Source organism: Camponotus vicinus, unplaced genomic scaffold (genome assembly GCF_025532165.1).
Source record: "Camponotus vicinus isolate PSW18456_S1 unplaced genomic scaffold, iyCamVici1.0 SCAF_8, whole genome shotgun sequence".
NCBI lineage: Eukaryota > Metazoa > Arthropoda > Insecta > Hymenoptera > Formicidae > Camponotus > Camponotus vicinus.
In genome coordinates, this window is record NW_028141980.1 from 9381138 (window position 1) to 9398329 (window position 17192).

Genomic DNA, 17192 nt, shown 5'->3' on the forward strand with positions numbered 1-17192 from the left:
TTGCGTGACAAGACCGACTTAACTTGAAGTAGCTGCAACACCTGAGGCTGCGCCCGATAACGCGTATGCATCTCTCTCGTGGGGTAATCGGCTTTAATCTCTCGGGGACTCAGTTTATGACAGCGCGTGTAACTATTCTCCGTTTGCTTTGCGTTCAATAATTTCTAGTCGCGCGCCATGCGAGGCGGAATAAATGGGTCATGGCCTTGTATAGCACATCATATAAAATTAGAGCCTGTATGTGTGTGTCTTTGACGATGTGTACTATAATTACATACATTGTCGGCTATAAATCAGATTGTCCTATTCTGTGAACTGTATAACAAAGATCGATACATCTCTCTCGTGATTTAATTTGCACATAGCAACCATCCAGTTTTACAAATTTGTTACACGGCTTCATGGACATACACTCGATGCTCATAAAAATTAGATCGAAAGTTTGGAAAGTTAAACGATCCGTGTACACGCGCGATAATATCTCACCAACGAACTAGTGACTGACCCCTTTTTTTCCACTGTGACCGATTTGACGGAAGTTGAAAAAGGATTAAAAAGAATTGCAGAACGCGAGATTTAAATTGTTTGCGATCCATTCGCGGTAAATCATCTCGAGGTCGATACAAACACGCTGACATGTAAAAAAATTACACAATCCCATATAAATATAATCCTGAAATATACGACGTTTGTGCTTTTTTACAAGCAACAGAGTGTTAATTTGTTAGTGTGGCGAAATCATCGATGAACGACTATTGATATTGAAAAAAATGGTCATTTTAATTTATATTTTTAACAGATATTTTACCTATATTTTTTATGAAAAAATATAGGTAAAAATATAATTCTATGTGATTCTATTTATATTCTTCAATTTATTTTATTACCATTTATTTTAAGTATTAGTAAAAACATTTTGCGAACTTTTTCGTCAGACGCATCAATTATTGGTCGATCGATATGTATTGATGTAAATGAAAATAGGCGAGAACACAAATGATTTTCCGTCAAATGATTTTCCGTCAAATGATCTTCTGTCGATTTTTTCGCATGCATCACTTTTGGTTTTTGAGAATAACTTTTTCCCCTTTTATGGTGGATGTTCGTGGGTATTTTATTTTTACATCGACGACCAACCATTAATAAAAAATCGTCGAGACGGTGTTTCGCTTTCGCGCCTCCTGTATGCCGCCAATGTCATTGTACGATATAATTTTAATGCACAAGTTTGCGAAATATAAAGAGACAAAGCTGAGATTGTCAGATCATAGAAATTTTCTTGTGCAATAATAAATTTTATATAGAAATATTTATTTCTATTTTTGAATACGTGTCATGACCATGTTTGGCGTCACGCGTGTCATTCTGATGACTGCAAACAATTTCTCAGCGCCGCACAATAATTCACGATCGAACGGTTTTTGCCACTCAAGACTCGTAACGTTGAGACGAAGGTGACGTCGATGACATGAGTGACGCATGTCCTCCTTTTTCGCTTATTATACCGAGATAAAAATATAATTTGCGTATGCGAGAGAAAGAGAACAAAAATTAATGATATAGTTTCATTATATCACGTTTACGTGAATTTTTAATTGTCCAACAAACAATTTTGAATTGCGAAAATTAATTTTACAATATATTTATTTTGCTCAGAATAATTACTTGGTGTAATTTCGCGAAATAAAATGAAATATTATAAATATATTAAGAGAACGAATATGTACTTGTGTGCCTATTTATAATAAAAAGAATCGCGCGTGTACACCCACATTTATGGTTTTCGCATTCTTTACCTCGACGACTAATCAATACACATGCTATATACGTACGTTTTCTTGCGATGGTTATATGATGCACTTAAAGTTTTATTTCGCTGTCTGTATATTTTTGCATCGTAAAGAATATTCTTCGCATCTTCTGCATAAATAGATTCCTTTTTCAACATTGAATACAGCAGCATAATTTTAGACACGTTACAGATCTGTCAAATTGTATTGTATTTTAGCAATGTAAATTATGATTATATTATTCGTGTTACTTTTTAGTATGTATTATTTAGCTTCTCACTTAATTGCATTTACATAATTTACATTAATCTTTTGTTTCGCAGCTGCATGCTTAGCAACTTATTTACCATTTATTACTCAAACATTTTTTGATTTTAATGCTATTGCTCGTGTAACGAGTAGCAATTAAAATTCAATTTTACGGCAATTCAAACATTGTCGAAAAATAGAACATTTACTGATTATAATGAGTGATAATAGCATGTTGGGGGTATGTTTAAAACTTTGTTAAAATATTTGAAAAAAAAAATTTATTAAACGATTTTTATCTGATTAATTAATGTTACCAAATATTTTGTTTGGTTAATTAACTATGACAAGTAACTTTATCGCGCTTTTAACGATGAAAACTATTGATAACAAGTAACCTGTTGAAAACAAGTTTCGAAAAAAAAAAACACGATCGACAATGTCGGAATGAAACTTTTCCTTTGAACGAACGCGTATGTGTTGACATGATCGAACAGAAAGTAAATAAAATGTTTATTGTGCTAAGTTAATATTTTTCCAGCGACTTTTTATTCGCAAAATGTTTTTGCGGAAGCGCGATCGAAATCTATTATACAATCTACGATTCCGTCAAAAAAAAAGCTCCCGTAAAAATATGCACTTTTGATGACTTATTAATTTTTTAAACACGATTGTGAGACTTTTTGTTAGAAAATACACTCGCAAATTACATTAATCGAAAACCATGTCGCGCAAACATCGCAAACATTGTTATTCTTAACTTGATATTATAAAATTTAAATCTACATGTTTGCAAAATTCACAATGTTTTCATGTGTTTATTAAAATGGGATACGTCACAATTACAATGTAAATATATTATATAAGATAATTTTTGTATTATTTATGTATTACAAAATTATTATTAAAAATTTTATCAAATATATTTAAGAAATTACTATATATTACACGTACATATTTATTATTATATATGTTTGCATCTCTTTTCTAATGATAAAGTTTTAGGATAAAGTTTTGTAAGTATCATAAGAACGTACGTGCAAAGCATGATTAATTTCTTAAGTTTGTGATTAAAGATGTAAATGCAGTTACGTTTTTGATTTACAGTATAGAACATAGCAGCAACATTGCGGCAATGCTGCAATGTTCTGTGCTACATGGAAAGTTATTTTCATAATCACATTTATATACTGCGTGTGTGTGTGTATATACACACACACACACACACACACACACACACACACACACACACACACACACACACACGCAGTATATAAATGTGATTATGAATATATATATATATATATATATATATATATATATATATATATATATATATGTATGTATATATATATATACACACACACACATACATACACGCACATACATATTTCGATTTTATAACTGTCTGTATATATCTCATTTTTAGACATGATCTGGAGAGAAACGAATGTAAATTCGTGAACATCGTGATCAGTGGGCGGAAAAATGCGCGGATCGTTCGGTTAATGAAGGGAACTCTCGTAATTATCGGCAACCGTATTCACGGTAAGATGTACTCTGGGCGCGAGTACGGGAGATATCGTCGTGGACGTAACACAAATCCGACGACGTCAGCAATCGGGAATCTCATTTTCTTGCCGACCCGAAAGTTAAACACAGCCGGTCTGCTGTTATCGTATAATCAAGTAGTATCATCCAGCGAGGATGAGAGGGACGGTGGCGGGGTGAGATGTCGGGAAAGCGAAAAGCGGTAAAGAAGAGGGCAAAGTGGAATTTATCGGCCTGGCGTTTATCTCATCTTCCAAGTGCAATAGGATCCTCGTCCGGACGGAAACTGCGGAAAGCCGCTCGACGTAATTTGAATTCATGCAAATAAAAGACTGGATGAAAGTCGAGACAAAGCAAAGCGATAAACGGGGGAAGGGGTTTAACAACGAGATCGAAGAGGCGAGCGAGAAATTTCAGCAACGATGGTACACATAAAACGTTTAAAGTGAGTTATTAAGTCTATTCTGTTTTCAGACACGGAACATTCATTGGATATTCGGCGCTCTTTTGTCGTAAAAAAATTCGTCGTTCAACCATTTAATTCGTCTGAAAATGTTTCGAGCTCAAGTTAGCTCAACTATGATACATTATGGCATTATAGCGCGAATCACTAAAATTTTCATGCGCGTCTTCGTCGTCGCGTCGGTTCTCGTGTACACTACTGAAAAGAAAATCTCTCTCGCCAGAATAGACGAAGCAGAGCTTGCTGTGGGGATTTTGCGTGCGAAATAGAAATAGCGAATTGCATCATTGAAAAGCTCTCGAACGAAGTTCCGACGAGCGTGTCATAAATATGGAATTTGTAATCTCCCGTTGAACAATCAAACTAGCACGATGACACTGGCGGTCCAGCCAGATAGTTCAAGCGTGCTCGGACGGTTAGCCCCGGGTTCATTAATTGCATTAATTAAAAGCAACTACGGAGAATCGATAGTAATTCTGTTACATCTTGGCGATAACGAGGGCTGAGCCACAGTCGTTCGGTGTCACGAGTTACGGTGATCATCCTGTGAATGTAATCGGGCCACCGTTTTCGAAAGGGTTTTACGTGATCAATAGCAAATGAACGGCACACTCATAGAATCACTTTACTTTTTAATTAAAACTTCGAGGCAAACTTAATATATACTTGATCAGCAGAAGAGAATACATTTAAGATGATCAATTTTGACAATTTGATATCAAATATTTATGTAGATTGCTAATCAGGAAAGCAAAACTCTTTTTTTCTTATGGCTATTGGAATATAATATTGTTTTATCTTTGAGTCATCGCTTTGTTTTATTGTAATTGTTTTATTAAAAATGCCAACGCGACAAAACAAAATGAAGAAAAATGAAACTTTAACAAATATTCGAGTTTTTATTTTCGCGTAAAATTTCCTCTCTCTATCGTCAAAAGAAGAGGGATGTTTCATTAATCACTTCTGAAATAATTGGAATGTTTTCTTTTATTTGTTTTTTTATAAAGCGACCGAAATATTTTGCTTGGATTTTTATTCTCAAAGTAAAGTTTAATTCTTTTGGAAAAAATGAAAAAAGCGTAACATGATATAAATATCTTTCTTTATTCCTTTATATTCATTGTGTTGATAAGAAGCAAAACAGGTAGTTTTCGAATATGAATACAAAAGGTAATTATTGATGAATAAGCATAGAGACAAAATTGTAAATTTCTAAGCTTTTCGATGAAAAACGGAAGAGGAACTAGATTAAAACAAGAAGTATGTTATCAGAGCAATAAGAATCTTATAAATTAGACAATTAACAAATTTAATCTATCTATTATAAGAATACATGAAGCAAGTATATGTGGATTTAAAAAAAAAAATTTATGACTTTGATAAAATATTTTGTTTGTGTAAAAAAAAATTCCTTCGTTATCGATAAATATCTATCTGCATCCCGCAACGAAAAATTGGAAACGTTCACGTGGTCGACACTGACGTGATTTAACACGGTTCCCGATAGCGATTAAAATTATTAATTACGTTTATCGTTTGTGAAGAGCGTACATATATATATTTTTGTCGAGTATTAAATGTTCCCTTCATTTCAGGCATTTAAACGGCATTTATGTTATATCATCGCGACACAATTGATGCGAAATAATAAATCCATAGAACTTAGAGAGAATAAAAAGTAAATTTTTCCATGACACAATAAATTGGATAAGATGATAGTTTAGCCATTCAAATGATAAGTTTAAAATTCATATTATTTATTTATCGACATCAGTTATGTTCAAATAGAAGTTATGTTCAATGTTATGTTGAATATCTCTATGTCAGTAAAAATTATGCATATATTGTGATAATAAACAAGACGATCATTTGACGTGAGAGAACAAATCACACATATACTCGATACGAGAAAAGTACACAAATAATGCAGGCAATATAAATACTTAAAGCATGCTCGATTCAATTTTTGAGGCCGCATAATGGAAATGCATCTTGCATCGAAAAATGGCGTGACTGATAGGCAAAGTGCAGAATATTGTCAGAAATAAATATCTCGCAGTTGATTTAATGATGAGACTACATCACGCGCGATGCGGCGTTGTTAAATAAATTTATCGCGCACCTGTTTTCGACCGAGAGCCGAACGAGTCCACAGTACGCGTATATATGCACGTGTCACGTGTAGAGTACATCAATATTAACGGTAAAATGCGTTTTGTTGGCGTTTGGCAGGGCGAATTTAATTTTTTTCTGGCCTTTTTTTCTTATAACGTCGCTCCGTTATTGGCGAACATGACATAGAGAACAATGAAAATATAGAAATTCGTGAAATATCGCGCATGACGAATCGATTGTACGAGTCTTTGATGATATTTAAATCGACAGTCGTTTTAAGTAACGTTAATATAAATAATAATTGCATATGAAACGCATTCTCTTTCTCTACATGTATACACACCCACACAAAATATAAGACTAGTGGTAAATTAAATACCGACTGCTTATACACCGAAGTGAGCAATCAAAGTTTACATGACAATCGTATAGTTACGGTAATTTGAATGCAATGTACCATGAATAGGGCGTAATTATTGTCGACGTTGAATAATATTTATATGTTTTATTCACGCATTTGATTGAGAACTGACGAATCCATTTTCCCTACGTAAACAAATTGCTTATATAAATGGATTCGGTTAATGAGTTTCCTGCGAGGTTCCATTGTTTGAATTTGAAAATGTGTTTGAACAATCGATAAGCGAACCGACACACGAGTTCAATAGTTGCAATTGTGCGTAACACATTTGAAAAACTCGCGTAGCGGTTTCCCTTGAGAAAACGCAACGCTATGCGATATATTAGAGAGATCGGAATCTGAAATATTAAATATTATAAAAAAGAGAGAAGAAATATCGAGTATAAAATTCTACAAATTTTATGGAAGAGAGGAATATCGTTTTGTTTAATCGAAAATTTGTAACCGGTTCGACGTTGCAGCTGATACGCGAGAAAAACAGGACTCGCATTAAAGACACACCGTACACACTGACTAACTCTGTACGTTGCGATCCGGCGCGACTTTAATTGATTCCGGATTAATTTATTCCAGCGCACGCGCGCGCTCGCGAGGCGATGAAGCTTATCCGTCCGTGACATTTCGGTGCTGAATTATTCAAGCGTTTTCGCATTGGTCGGTCGGCTGCGTTTTATTTCCGTGCTCAATGTTTTAATTAATGCCACCTGTCTCGTCGCGCGATGCCATCCCGATTCTCTTCCCTCTCTCTTTCTCAAGACTCTAAATGGCAATTAGCCATTCGCCGGCCGACAGTTTTACGATCGGGCGAACTGCGATCTAATTTCCGCGATCGACGCAAAGCACTGGCCGGACTCGTTGATTTATGACGCGTTCTGTGTACATACAGCTCGCGATTCGATAATGGCCGTGTGTAACGCCACGCGACGCGTTACCTAAGAAAACACGCGCAACGGGTAATGCACCTGTCAAACTTGGCCGCGAGAGGGATTGATTTATCGCGCTCGCCACTCCCCGCCTGATGCCCCGTCATTAATGGACGCGATGATGTATCATTGACGTTTGGCCCTGACATTTAAACCACCATCAACCACAATTACTCTTTTAAATTGCAGTTTCACCAGAGCGTGAATTCCTGGATTATCTTTCGCCTATATAACAAGCTGATACATAAATTTTACTTAAATGCGATGTCGATGGGATCGGGAAAGATTTAGCCGATAATCCAAGCCAATCGTCTAGCCGGAGATTCAGCTCTTTAAAAAAGAACGAAGGGATGCCGAAGGTGATTTTCCGCGACCGTCAGGGCGCCGCAACCGGTTTCCGGGGCGTCGGGACCGGTGTCTGGTATGAGAAAAGACGAGGGGTGGCAAAAGACGGAGGTATCGAGGAGGTGGACCCGGACAACAAGTCGGAAACTTTCAAGCTCAATTAAACTCGAGCAAACTTGGAGACGCCTCGCGGCAATGAGAACGGACGAACAGTGTCGGAGTGTCCTTTCAGCTATCCGTAAGGTTCGTTCGGTGCCAATTTCTCGATAAAAACGAAGCGAAGAGCCCGAAGAAGGAAAAAAACGAGTGGGATGGATAGGCGGGATGGGGATTCGACATGGCAGCGAGAGCGTGTCATTATGACACCGAGCGTGGTCGTCGATTACCATTTTCCAACTAACGCTTTCCCGATATTAGAATATTTCCTTGCAGCGTTCGTGGATTAGTTTTCGCGCGCAAATCTTTCTTTCTCTCTCGTTTCCTTTATCCTTATTTCGCTTTGAATGATACGTTGACAATGTCAATATAAAGATATCGTATAACGATATAACACACATGCATGTTTCTAGAAAAAAAATGAATTAGAAATGTAATATTAGTTATAAACTTAATTCTGTCATATTAATTATTACCGCATAAATATGTACATATATTCATGACTTTTTTATTGATGAAAAGAAAATATTGTCAATTTTTCCATTATGCACTATGTCATGCAATTCTTCTCGCGTTTCCACCGCCTTAAATTGTTTTTGCGAAACGCACTCGTGCACACATATGCTATGAATTCCGAAGCAGGAGTGGCTACTGTATAATTACTTACTCCTTCGTCGTTCATATAAAATTCAACCTTTGTGCATCTAACGGCGAGAAAAGGGGAGAAAGAAATGCATTACTTTTTTATTTATACACATAAGTTTGCGTCACCGCGAGTTCGCGCTTTCCGTGCGAAATGAATTAACACGCGTCGGAGAAGATCTTTCCTACGGATGCTATTGTCCCTTGTTGTGTCTTTGCATTGTCTTTTGTTCTTTCAGCACGTTTTCGACAATTCGAAATAATATGTTTAAACTATTTCTTTGAGAGAGCGACGGTAAATTTTAATAAGATTGACATTTGAACGTCAACCATGTGTACCTTTGCGAATTTTTCACGAGTTTCCGCGATTTTCCGTAACATTTGGCGCGTCCTGAAATTTGTTAAAAAATTTGACGCTTGCATGAACGCGCAGCGTAATTGCAGTTACGATCGTGCATTTTTCTCTTGGCGCAGCATAACGAAAAACAAAAATAGAATGTTTTAACTTACGAGATGAGTTATACACATGGATTTTAGCATATACACATCGGCAGCTAGCCAACATGGTACAAGCCGCCGTACATTAAAATAAGAAAAAAGGGACGTTTGCGCGCGCGAGACTATAATTAAAATTACTCTCTGCAGTTAATTAATTTCCCGCTTTAATAGCTGCACCGTTATACGTTAATGCAGTTTTGTGTAATACATGGCTGAAGATAATGATGAGGTTTTTTTTTCAAATATCAAAGCTTTAGTGAGCCTCCAAATTTCGTCATTATTACATACGTTGAAAATCGATTACAATAGATTTAAAAAAGAAAATATCAGAAAGAGAAAAAACGTAACAACTCTTAATTAACTTGAATAGAGTTATTCTCATTCCTTCAGGACTTGTGTAGACTTACGATCAATAATAAGTACACAGTGAAAAATAAAATGTTAATTTTAATATTTTTCACATGTCCCAGAAAGTCCACTCTAAATTTTAAGTTAAAATAACTCATTCGTCGTATGTTACTTATTGACAAATTAAAAATGTTAAATAATTGACACGATACTTTACATTTATTTTTGTTATTGTGACTTTAAGTGTAATGTAAAAATAAGATATAAATTAATTAAAAATTACATGAAAAAATAGTTACAATAACTCGTAAGAATTGTTGTAGGACATTAACATATAATAGTAATTATTTTAACTTAAATTATTTGTAATAGAAACATTTGATTTTAGTAAATTTGATTATTTTGTATATCAAAGTTCAAGATTATTTGAAGATTTACTTTAATATTTCTTAGAATGTTAAATTGATTTTGAGACATGTTGATTGTTTAAAATGATTATGTTAAAAATACTCAAAATAATATTCCATTTCCAAGAGACATATACAAAGTGTTAAGTTATGAAGTTGACATAAATGTAACACAAAACGTTATAAAAATAATAACATATAAGTTGTATGTTAATTTTACATTAAAGTACTAATCAAAATGTAGTAACACAAGAAAATTTTAACATAAGGACGCACAATTTTGTACTGTGTATATGTTGATAATGCTTTCGGGAGGAAGTGCAAGAATTTTCTTAAAATATTTTCGTCGATCTTACGAATGCGATATATAGACAGGGCAGGACATTTGCAAGCTGGCTTGACAATTCAAATCGATTCGTATTCGGATGCACTTTTCCCCTCTGTCTCTTCTTTTCTTCCTCTCTCTTTCTCTCTTTCTTTCCCTCTTTTTCGATAGTATATTCTGTCACCGTTCTTTCTTCGGTGCAATATCACTCCATCTTCTTCCTCGTACGAGACAGACACTATCTCCCTTTCTCTTACTGTCTCCACGTCTATCATTCACTCTTTCCTTTTCTCCTCTTTCTCTATCTATCTCTCTTTCTGTATCGACGGAAAGGCAACCGCGGAAACAAAGCTATAAGGCTTTGATGTTCCGCGCAACCACGGTTAAGCATTTCAATCTATCCGATGCAATCGCTTCCGACGTGGAACTGCGTGCAAGTCTACCAAGCCTTCCAGCGATGCGGAGGATGAAATTTCGACTGAATTTTCCCGAAATGTCGAATGTGCCAATAGAGAGTCTGCCGATGGGTGCGAGACGCCGGCGAGCAAAAGAGACGCCGGGAAGTGATTAATCATGTACCGCGTCTCCACGACATTCTCCGAATGCGACCAGGCTTATCGGAAAGCTTTGCATCGTTCGTCCTTTTGTTAGACGCCTGAGGATGCGTTCATGTTGCGCGATTCCGAAACGCTGTCGTAAAATCGATTCGCTCAATTGCCAGACTGTTAATCGTTAAACACTAAAATGCAAATTAGTATCATTTATCGATGCTACAGAGAGAAAATTAGAATTTATCAATTAATCATGATTTAGCACACTTTAGTAATGAAATTTACAATGAAATTTATTTATGTTTAGAAACACACATAGATGAATATATTTTAATAAATAAATTTCATTATAATCTCTCTGCTCTCGTGATTGTCTAAAATTCAATTTAGTATACTAATTGTAAGAAGCAGGATGTGATTTATGCGCTCAAATAATTTCGCCAAATTCTAAGTTGTCAGTCGAAGCGATCGCGTCGCATGCATTTAAAGCTCAAAAAACCGCAGTGTAATAACAAGCGTTTGCCGCAAAGAGGCCAATTACGGTAGCGGCCGTTAATGAAATGTCACATGTATCATTAATGCTGTATTCTTTATTGTTATTATGTTAGCCGATGTGTTCCCCGGCCGATTTTCGACCGAAAATTTATGTCGCCGGTATGCGTTGTATGCCGCTACATAAATTTCCATGTAAATTTCGATGCATTTCCCGTCACGAATGCTAATCAACTAGTTGTCGTGCGACCTCTGAATATTTTGGAATCTCGGAGGCTGCACTCGTGTATCCTTTATGCCGCCTAAAACCGTGCGAAATAATCGCGTATGTGAGCGAATATGTTAATGAGACAGCGTATGACAATCGATATGGAAATGATTTTTGAAAGTCACGTACGCGATAATAATTGCTGTGTGTAATTAGATGCTGCGACAGATCTCTACAAATTTATATTTAATTTTTTCAGCAGCGACATTTTTAATCTAATTTTTATATCGATATTTTTCATGTGATAAACAATTTTTACCACTAAAGAAAACAATGACATAATGTTGTGTAATTTATAATTTAGCATACACATTTACATACATATACACAAGGTATAATATTGTGAATATTATTCTACATTGATATTATATTGATAACTATTAATATATAATCTAATGTGTTATATATAATATAAAATCAATTGTCATATTTATACGAGTATAAATACGATGTTTGCAAGAGTTTGTAATTTTTTATTAAAATGCATATAATAATATCAGAATTCATAATGTTAGAGCTAATGATTTCTTAAATATGTTTCATTTTTAATATAGATTTTTTTATCTTCGTGATACCAAAATTTTCATGTGTCTTTTCAACGTTCACGAACGTGTTATACATCTCAGATATTCTAATCGATATTCTAATAATGCCTGTGTGGCTAAGAAACATGCAATATGCTCCTGTGTCAAATTCTTGTCGCGTCGTCGGTTCAGAGATGCGACAGGTTCGCGGATGAGATCGAGGAACGTGGCTCGTATCATCGTGCGAGTGGGTCGCTATCAGATCATCATAAACCGACAGTGTTCGGAATATCACCTTCGTAGGATGAAAGTCGATCAAAGACGTGGTAGAAGTGTGGAAAAAAAAGATTACGAAAGTTATTCGATGTGTGCATAAAATCGGATGAACCCCCTCCCCCCCCTCTCTCTCTCTCCCTCTTAAGGCTTAGAAACTAAAAATACATCAACGAAAATGCAATAGCGCGCACACACGTAGCCGGTGTAAAATTTCTCGGTGAATTCAATTTTACGCAAGCCGAAAAGCATACGAGTCGACGACGAGTGAGCGAAACCGCCACTTCGGATAACTGTTTCAATGAATTTTTATTTTTTTTATTTTTTATTTTTTTCTGTTCGTCGCGCGCCACGCTCTTTCTCTCTTTCTCTTTCTCTCTCTGCGTTACTATTTCCTTCTCTCATAAATTGAAAGACCGAGAGAACATCCGGAATCACGGGATATATTCCGGCGGATTACACGTGTACGGGATGAACAACACATTGGACGGCAATGATAAAAATATATTTGTCGCGCATAATTGGGGTAACGAACAAACTGTGGAATTAGATTTCTCAATTAGTTGAGTTATTAGTATTCGGAAAGTTATTGAAATATATTATTATAATATATTCGAAGACGTAATATCACATCAAATGTCAAATATAATTTCTCCAACTAAAGGAAAAATATATTATGTAAATTTTTCGTTTATCTTTCTCATGTAAATATCGGCGTTTTGGAAAATATTTCACGCAAACATTTCATATATCTTGATGTATAACGATTTGATTTTCTGATTCTGTATCAAGAGTGTATCTTGTTGTTGTTTTTTAGTATATAAATGCGTGTGTACCTTTATTTATTTGACGATCCGATGCGAACAATTGCGCCGGCCGCAACGAATTCTCGCCGACGTGCGTGCATTCGGCGTTGTAAATCAATTTCAGAAAATCCGATGTAACACGCGGATGTACCGATATTACTTTAAAGGATTACGGATGCGGTGTGCGCGTACCGAAATGAAATAGCCGACTGATAAATGCGACCCATGGTGGCTACGTGGAAGTCCGTCGTTACTCCCGCTAAGCCGATTTTTATTTTATCGCTGTTCTCCGTGAAGCGAATGTTATCTAGCCGTAAGAAAATTGGAGATATTCCCTTCCCTCGTGTATAAACTTCGCGTCTATATCCGCGCCCGAATGCCAAATAAAATTCATCGATCGCGAATTCGATGGAACGTTCGGAAACAGGAAAAGTCACTTACGAGAAAATCCATTTAAGTTGTCAGCCGTATATCATCAGAGAGCATAACGCATATTGGAATCATCGCATTCTATTGCGTAGATGTATTTCGTAAAAATTTTGATAATTTTTTTCTGCATAAAATATAAGGTTGCTATTTATGTAAAAAATCATATGAGCGCTTTATTCTTTGCGAGGGATTACAGAAAGAGATATGAAAAGTCGAAATATACTTTAAATGCATCGAGCATCATCATATAGTTGCAATTTCCTTTTTTTTTTTAAACTAGCCGTCGATGCTATCCCGAATTCTTAAACGAGTGCGCCCCGTCAGAGCCGTGCTTTATAACAACGTGTAAACACACATCGCCCGACGTAGTCCCGGAATACTAGCATGCATGTGAATGCAAACGACATCGATTCCTTCGCACGTGCCCGTTCCCGAACTTCGGCCTGGCGTTCCGAGTGTGTAAACGCGACCCGAAACCCGTTGAATATCGCAAACTACTGATAAACAAACAGCGCGATCGCCGTGAGATGTAGTTGCAATTAATTTCTAGCATAGAGTGAGAGAAGATTGATTAATATAGTTTGCTTACAACTACTTTAAAATAGCGCGATATGAAAAATATTGAAAATATTTCGTTTTGTACATATGCGCAAAATTCGAAGTCAAATGGAATCATTTATTTTTATCATTTATTATGAAAATTATTTTTCATCATTTATTTTGAACAAATTCATTTCGAAAAAATTTATTTTAAAATTCTTTTTCTCGCACACATACGCAGAATTCTTCTCGTAAAACGGAGTTGTTTTAAAATATTTTACAATACGAAATTGACGAATGAATTGCAAACGTGCATAAGTAGTTAGAGTCGAATTTTTTAAAAAAGAATCCTAGAATTATTCCTTGTAGTCAAATAAACATATAAACGATAATTGTATTTTCCTAAAATATAAAATAGAAAAAAACCTGACCTTTTTAAGAAATTACCTTCCACTAGTTATATAAGAGTCACGTACATAGCTTTACCGATGCAACTCTCTGAGTCGTATCTTGAATTAAAAATCCGGAGATTTTTCACTACAGAAGAAATCTCTAGACGGTTTAAAGCGCTTTTCCCGTTCGCCATCTTTCTTCGTGATTCGACGGAAAGAAGGGACGAAGGGAGGAGGAATCATTTTTGGAGGAAATAGAATTCCCAGAAGAAAGTTGGAGAGACTTGGAATACGTACTGCGGTCGGTCAATAATCTTCAGGTACCGAGAAAGAAGAGTGCGGGTGAAAAAGTCATCGACGGGCAAACATCATGACCGGATTGCATTTATAAGTTTTAAGTGTGGGCCCAAACGGAAAGTTAACTTCCATCGCCACGAACGTGCCACGGGAAGTTTTCAGAAGCGGCGGAGTCGCAAAGTGCTTTGAATAAAAAATTGAGATGCGGCCAGCGGCTACATATTTTATCAAGCACGCGATTTATATATGAGATAATTATACGACAGACAGAAAAGTGGGAGATAAATCAGAAACGTGACCTGATCGATACAAAAAATCTTTAAGATCTTAATCCTTAAGACTCACTCTAATAGATATAATTGACACTATATTATTTTAAATGTTGTGATAAATTTATCAGCACATTTTTTAAGTAAATGTTATCAATACTCTCGATTTACATGGAGTAATCGATATAATCGAAATAAATAATCAATTGCAAAAAAATGATCGATTTCTAGATTTATAGATATAATTCAGAAGCAAAGTGCACGCGTCTACTTATCAACATGATAAATAATTTAAGGTGAAGTCTGCAACCTATGATAAGAAATATCTAGTTACACAAGAGAGCGACCCCTACTCTGAAATTTCTATCACCCTGTCGACAGAGGGTTATCGATCCTTTTTTCTGCTGTCTCAGCGAGGGTGCGAGATATGCAACAGGCTGAGGGAAGTTATTCGCGCAGCTGTCGTGTATACTTCTTACATTAAGAGTTTCATCCTTTTTATGTAATTCCGTTGTGATTAAGTGTGCGTTTTTGAAAATGTAACAAATCTCATTAGAATAAAGTTTGCGCGTGTTTCTCATCTTTTATTACAGATACCGAGTATGAACTCGGCATGAAATTGCTTTGAATTGCCTCAATTCACGACAAAAATCGTTCCTCTGCTACTTAATATTTCATTCCATTAATTTCAATTTACATTTTCTATAAGGATTCTTTCACAATGTTTGCTGACAAAATTAATTCTATTCGCGAGCAAATGAAGTACTTAATATTTAACACGATTTTTATGAATATGCAAACTTCTCTCTCGTATATTCTTTTAACTTATACATAATTTACGAAAGAGCGAGTTTGTTTCTTACAACGTAAAACGTAAAAAAACTCGATTCATGTGTGCTCGTTATCGAATATCAGTTTTACAAATATTGTGAATAAATGTGCTGTCGCGAACAGCGCGATCCGATTGTGAAAGCGCGACGACGTATTTCGAAAATAGCGTAGAAAAAACTCACGGAAAGTAGGGTGGATGTACACGCTTATTTTCGCTGTTTTTTGAGATTCCGCTTGGATAAATCTGGCCTAGTTCCTTGTGGGACTTTTCATTATGCCATCCTGCGTGCAATATTTCCGAGCGAGAAAAGCGCGGAGCGTGAAAACGCTTTTTTTTAGATCAGATCGAAGCGTGACTTTCCTAATGAGAGCGAAGCAACGAACGAAGTTATACGAATGACGAACACCTCCGTTGCGAATTTTTCATTTTCCTTTACAATTGACATATGCCAATTTTGCCAATTTTCAAATTTAATTCATTACGCAGCGTTACGCAGTTACACGATGATGGAATAGGTTTAATAATAATTTCATAGCACGAAAAAATAGATAACATCATTATGAGAGTTTAAAGATTTGCAAATATTATATATAATAAATAATAATATTATTCTGAGATAGAGATTTACAATCGTTGCACCTCTTTCTTTATGTTGCTTTCTATTGAATGTATTTTCCGATTTGAGCGCAAGACACACACACGTTGCTCTTTTGGCACTTGAATAAAGTTTGCGTGAACTCGTAAATGCGGCGACAAGGACTTTAGTATGCCCACGAAGGGTGGCTTAAGGATTTACGAAAGTGCCGATAGAAAAGGCAATAAAGGGAATGCACTTGGAACATTTGCTCATTTTATTTTCCTCATCGATTTGACTGAGAAGGAGTCACACCGACGAGCGGACTTTGCCCACGTGCGTTACCATAAAACTTAACTGGCGGAGAGTGGACCGGGGAACGGAAATCCCCATCGGATAGGGTTTACGAAGGTGAACGATAACGACACACCGGGTGGCGCTCGAAAGACTTCCGAGTTTTCCGTTGTGACTGAAGGAAAAGACGTTCGATCGCCATCGATTCGAGGAATACTCAGACATGCAAATGAAAATTTAATTACGTTTGATAGAAACGTAAACTACATATACCTGTCTCGTGCAAACTGTAATTAAAGTTACAACTACATTAACGGCTTACGGCTAATCAAGCTTGCGTCGAGCTGATTTATTGATGTTAATGATATTAACCAGCTTTGCCGATAGAGAAGCTAAAATAAGATATGATACCTAATGC

The 17192-nt window shown here is 35.9% G+C and overlaps 2 protein-coding genes across 6 annotated transcripts in view; one reads left to right on the top strand and one right to left on the bottom strand.

Moving 5' to 3' along the window:
* Positions 1-17192, top strand: part of Mrps24 (mitochondrial ribosomal protein S24) — a 127103-nt gene that overhangs the window by 45065 nt on the left and 64846 nt on the right. The window contains exon 1 of one of the 3 annotated variants that reach the window (XM_083107028.1): positions 3934-4035. The exons of 1 other annotated variant lie outside the window; for it this stretch is intronic. The gene's annotated coding sequence lies outside the window, so the exon portion shown is untranslated. Of the gene's footprint in view, positions 1-3933; positions 4036-17192 lie in introns of those variants that run through there. One more of the 3 variants, XM_083107030.1, reaches the window with a different exon arrangement.
* Positions 1-17192, bottom strand: part of Tsp26a (Tetraspanin 26A) — a 105646-nt gene that overhangs the window by 28147 nt on the left and 60307 nt on the right. The window lies entirely within an intron of this gene.